The sequence below is a fragment of the Periophthalmus magnuspinnatus genome, chromosome 9, assembly GCF_009829125.3.
Source record: "Periophthalmus magnuspinnatus isolate fPerMag1 chromosome 9, fPerMag1.2.pri, whole genome shotgun sequence".
NCBI lineage: Eukaryota > Metazoa > Chordata > Actinopteri > Gobiiformes > Gobiidae > Periophthalmus > Periophthalmus magnuspinnatus.
This window is the reverse complement of record NC_047134.1, coordinates 35274637-35280700: the sequence shown is the minus strand read 5'-3', so window position 1 is coordinate 35280700 and position 6064 is coordinate 35274637.

Sequence of the window (6064 nt, the reverse complement as noted above, 5' to 3'; positions counted from 1 at the left end):
TAGTAGTAGTAGTAATAGTAGTAGCAGTAGCAGTAGTAGCAGTAGTAGTAGCAGTAGTAGTAGTAGTAGTAATAGTAGTAGTAATAGTAATAGTAGTAGCAGTAGCAGTAGTAGTAGTAGTAGTAGTAGTAGTAGTAGTAGTAGTAGTAGTAGTAATGCCATTCAAATGACAGTAATATTTGTAATTAGACTAACTTTATTTATACTTTTATTTATAAAAGTAACTGTAGTTTAAACAACAGACCTGCTCGTGTGTGTTTTGAGTGTGTTGTGTGTGTCTCGTGTGCGTCTTGTGCATGTTGTGTCTCATATGTGTCTTGTGCGTGTCTTGTCTGTGTCTCAGTCATGTCTTGTGTGTGTCTTATGTGTCTCGTGTGTCCTGTGCGTTTTGTGTGTCTCATGTGTGTCTCGTGTGCGTCTTGTGTCTCATGTGTGTGTCTCGTGTGCGTCTTGTGTCTCATGTGTGTGTCTCGTGTGCGTCTTGTGTGTCTCATGTGTGTCTTGTGTGTCTCATGTGCGCCTCGTGTGTGTCTCGTGTGTGTCTCATGTGTGTCTTGTGTGTCTCATGTGCGCCTCGTGTGTGTCTCGTGTGTGTCTTGTGTGCCTCATGTGCGTCTTGTGTCTTGTGTGCGTCTTGTGTTGAAAAAAAAGTCTTTTTTCCCCGGACTTGTGGGTCATAAACAGGGCTGTGGGATTCACAATGGAAGATAAACTGTTTATTGTCAAACTGAGCGGACCAGAGAACTGGGCAACATCTTCTGAAAGCAAAAGGACTGTGGGGTAAGCTAACAGAGACCGAACAGCTAGCAGCAGATGCTAATGCTAACGCACAAGCCAGAGAACCTCAGACCAGTGTGTGTTTGTTAGAACAGGTCAGGAAGTAGAAATACTAGCTGTTTATGTTGATGATCTGATTTTGATACAGAATCCACAGACAAAATGAACAAGCTGAAAGAAACTCTGAAGAAAAGATACAAAATGAAGGACATGGGTGAGCTGTCCTACATTCTGGGCATCTCTGTTGTTCAAGACAAAGAGCATCTTTCTTCATCAGAGGAAATACATTGAGGACATTTTACAAAAATATGGAATGGACAATGCAAAACCAGTGACACCAGCTGACTCCAAAGTCAAGCTAAAAAAGGAAGATGATGTGAGTAAACCAGTGAACCCGAGCACCTATGAATCCATGGTAGGACGTTTACTGTATGCTGCTATGGCAACACGACCAGACATCGCACAAGCAGTAAGTGCTGTATCAAAGTCTAATGCAAATACAAGTACTGCACATCACATTTTACAGCTGTAAAAAGAATCCTGAGATACTTGAAAGGAACACAAAACCTTGCGCTCAAGTATAAGCGGTCGGAGACAGGATTCTTGGTTGGTTTCTCAGATGCAGACTGGGCCGGTGATCAGGATGATCGACGTTCAACAACAGGAAACATCTTCCTCTTTGCTGGAGGAGCAGTAAGTTGGCTTAGTAAGAAACAAGCCACAGTAGAACTTTCAACTGCAGAAGCTGAGTATGTCGCTTTAAGCCAAGCCCCTCAAGAAGGAACTTGGCTGAGACGACTACTGACTGAACTTGGAATGGAAACCACACCAACAGTGATCCTGGAGGACAATCAAGGAGCCACTGCAATCGCAAAAAATCCAGTTGATCATGCAAGAACAAAGCACAGAGACATTGTTATCACTACATACGTGAATGTTCAAAATGGACAAATACAGCTTCAATATCGCTCAACGTCATATGAGGGCAGATATTCTGACAAAGCCGTTACCAAAACAAAAGTTTCAATATCTTAGAGAAGAAATTGGGCTGTGTCCAGTTTAAATATCTTTATTATGTCTTGAGTTATATGTTAAAGAAGTGTAATTGTTTGTTCAAATGTATTACAAAAGGAGGTCTTAAAAGGTAAATTGTAACATTTTTTGGGAAGTTTCAGGTATTGTATTTTTTGTTATTGTTTGGGGGTGTAAAACAAAACAAAAGACGGTCAAAATATATGATTAAATATGTAATTCTCATGGTAAAATTAAGTGGGAGTGTTGTAATACAGTAATTTTACAACAAATGGTTAAATGTTGTACTGCCCCCTTGTGGTGCTGCTGTTAAATAAAATAAAACTGTCTGAAACATCCTGACACCTTTTAAAAAATACACAAATTACCAAATAAATAAATACTTCAGAACAGTTTTCACAAAACACAGGGTGAGCTCAGGTTCTACAGATATTTTCTTTTACATAATCAATTTACCGTTGAGTCGAAGTCGTTTATCCCTTTAACGTTCCAATACTGCACCGTCATATTCACTGAAAAGAATATTCAAATAAAACGTTTCCTTTGATGTAAAAGTACTGTCCTGGGCGCAGTACTTCACAGTAACATCATGTGTTTAATCTGTACATGGAGGACACTCCGCTGTACTGACCCAGTGTTTGGCTTGGTAATAATCGGAGCGTTGTCATTGCTACACACCGTCTGTAGACCATCATTTAATTACCCATGATGCTTTGCTCAATACAGATCACAGAAATTAGACACATTAATCATTAGCCTTGAAGAAACTTTATTGCCCGTTGAGTTTCACCGAGGCAGAGCGCCACGGAGCTGTCAGGGCCGCCGTATTGTATCGGTTTAATTAAGGATCAGACCTGCTTTTGATGTAAGACGAGCCTCGGGGTCCACGTACGCCAATATATATCTTTTTTTTTTTTTACTCGGAGCTCGGGTTTAAGTGGTCAGCTTTCATTACAAAGATGATTTAGAGGACATATTAGTAATGTGCTCGGAATATCCTTTGAGTCTTATCGAGACCTCCCTCACAGCTGTGCTACAGAGTCAACAAGGACTCATTTACGTTCTATAATGAATGTTGACTTTGGCTTATTTTATGTGAGGAGAGCGACTTCTGCTGCGGCCTGGACGTGCACGGGCTGTTTGTTTGCCGCGTCCTTGTGGTTTGAGTGGCAGCGTGTACAGTACAGAGGAACAAAGAGCGTGGTTCAAGAACATCCCGGGTTTTTATGGAATGAAAATGGTAAAAGAAGCATTTTAAAAGGCGTCAACTGCGCAAAAAGTTGTAGGAGTGAAGACGTTTGTCTGCGCATCCAAGCCGCGGCTTGGATGCGCAGACAAACGTCTTCACTCCTACAACACGTTTTGTTTTGTTTTTATTTTACTACAGATCGCACCTGGACGATGGAGGGATTTCACAGACATTTGGTCAAAAATATAAAACATTTTGCAACTGGATTGGAAAAGAAATACGAAGTGATCTGTCGATTTTTGCATCCATCCATGTTCTTCCTCTTATGCGGGTCACAGGGGGGTATTAGTCTAAACAGGGACTCCCAGACTTCCCCCACCCCAGACATGTCCTCCAGTGGAACCCCAAGGTGTGTTCTGGGTCTTCCCCGACGTCTCAAGGGAAGCGTCCAGGAGGCATCATCCTCAGGTTTGGTACAAAATGTAATTGTCTTGAATGGGTCAAACTGACTGAAATAATTGGGACTGCAATGAATGTAATGTGCAATATTCTGTAAGGTGCAATTTTTATTTTGATCCTTATGTGGCCCCAGTTGGGACAATGGATGTAAATCAATCAAACAATCAACGTTTATTTATAGAGCACTTTACAACACTCGAGGTGACCAAAGTGCTTTCCAGTAAAATCAAATTAAAACAAGTTAAAATAAAACTAAAACAGTAAAATAGGAGAATAAAATAGAATAAAGTACATTAATATAACAAATTATAAATAATGATAATGTGTCACAACATTACTGTGTTGAAAGTCTGAATAAATATGTTTTAATATGTAAATGATCCTCTGGCTATAACCTGTGTGTTTACGATCATGTTGAGTCGTGTCTGTTCAGTCACATGTATCGCCCCAACCAAATAAACAAATAAAATAAAAAAAAATAAAATAAAATAAATATAAAAAAAATAAAAATAAATAAAAAAAATCTAAATAAAATAAATAAAAAAAAAAAAAAAAAAAAAAAAAAACATACATGCATACAATTAAATTCAATCCAATTACATCCTGAGCAGACGCCCGAGCCTCAGCTGCTCCTCTCGACGTGGAGGAGCAGCGGCTCTACCCCGAGCTCCTCACTCTATCTCTAAGGGAGCGCCCGGCCACTCTGCGGAGGAAACCCTTTTCAGCCGCTTGTATCTGTGATCTCGTCCTTTCGGTCATGACTCAGAGCTGATGACCACAGGTGAGGTGAACGCAGACGGTAAATCCAGAGCTTTGACTTTGGACTCAGCTCCTTCTTTATCGCGACAGACGACACAGAGACATCATCACTGCAGACGCTCCATCCTCCACTCACGAAAACAAGACCCTGATTGTTGCATTCAGTGTAAAGGAAAAAAACAACAATAACCAGAGCTCTAAAGCGTTTTACTGTCTGACACCAAATACACTGAATCATCTTTTTATTGCAGATTTATTCATCATTAAGTCCAGTTTTATTTGACATTAAACAGGATTACAAGCTCACAAAGGCAAATTATGTCTGTATTATGTCGGGTGTCCTCAGATGGACCACCAGTAATGAGGTGTTAAGACTTAAATTCTTTCAATGCTGCCAGAGGAAACCACAAAACTGTTAAAACCTAATTAAAAGAAATCAAATCTATTCTTTTCGTTTCCACCTGTCATCATCTCAAACAGAGGCTGAATTATAATGAACAACACTGCACAGAATGGTGATAGTAACACGTATTAAGATGAGACCAGGAACTTTCTAGCTACAAAACAAGGCCAAAGAAAATGTGACGTTTGAGAAAGAACAACATGCTAAAGGTGCACACCAGGGGGCAGTCATGAGCCAAATCATTCATTATTAAAGTCGTGTTTTGAACGTCTGTGGTTATTGTTTTATTACGACAGAAGCACAAGGTTCCTGCAAATATTATTCAAAGACACGGACTGACCCACATAAAAGTAATACAAGAAATACACAGAACCAGGAAGTACGTGTACAGGAAGTACACGTGTCCTGTGCTCAGGTCTAGAACCATCTCACACTCTGAGGACTAAAGCAGGTCTAAACCAGGATTAAACCAGGACTAAGCCAGGACTAAAGCAGGACTAAACCAGGACTAAACCTGGACTAAAGCAGGACTAAAGCAGGACTAGAGCAGGACTATAACAGGACTAAAGCAGGACTAAAACAGGACTAAAACAGGACTAAAGAAGGACTAAAGCAGGACTAAAGCAGGACTAAAACAGGACTAAAGCAGGACTAAACCTGGACTAGAGCAGGACTAGAGCAGGACTAAAACAGGACTAAAGAAGGACTAAAGCAGGGCTAAAGCAGGACTAAAACAGGACTAAAGCAGGACTAAAGCAGGACTAAAGCAGGACTAAACCAGGACTAAAGCAGGACTAAACCAGGACTAAAGCAGGACTAAAGCAGGACTAAACCAGGACTAAAGCAGGACTAAAGCAGGACTAAACCAGGACTAAAACAGGACTAAAGCAGGTAAATCATTGTTTGAGTTTTGTTCAGTTTAAACCTGGAACATTCTTTCTGAAGATGTGACTCAGACCTCGACGATGTTTAAGTCCAGACTCAAACGGTTCTGTTTATCTGCTGTGACTGAAAGGGTTTATTCTGCACTTTTCTCTTTTAATATTCATTTTATATTTATATTATTTGTTTTGATTTGTTGTATTGTGATTTTAATGTCTTTTTTTTATTCTGTAACGCTCTTTGAATTACCTTGTGTACCAATTGTTCTGTACTAATAAACTTGCTTTGCCTACGTTTAAACAAGTGAAAAAATATATATACAATGAGTGAATAAAAGAACAATAAACTTGTTTTCACGTGTTTTGCTTCTTGTAAATAACTCAGTAGCATCAACTCACAGCGCCTCAGATCAATCTTCCTCATCATGTTTAGATATGAACACTCAATAAACGCTCAATACGAGGGTGTGAAGAGCTAGAATATTGACTTCAAGGAAAATGATTGAACGTTGGTCAATATTTGTGAACGTATCTTTGTCTAAAAATGTGAAAAGGAGTATTCTT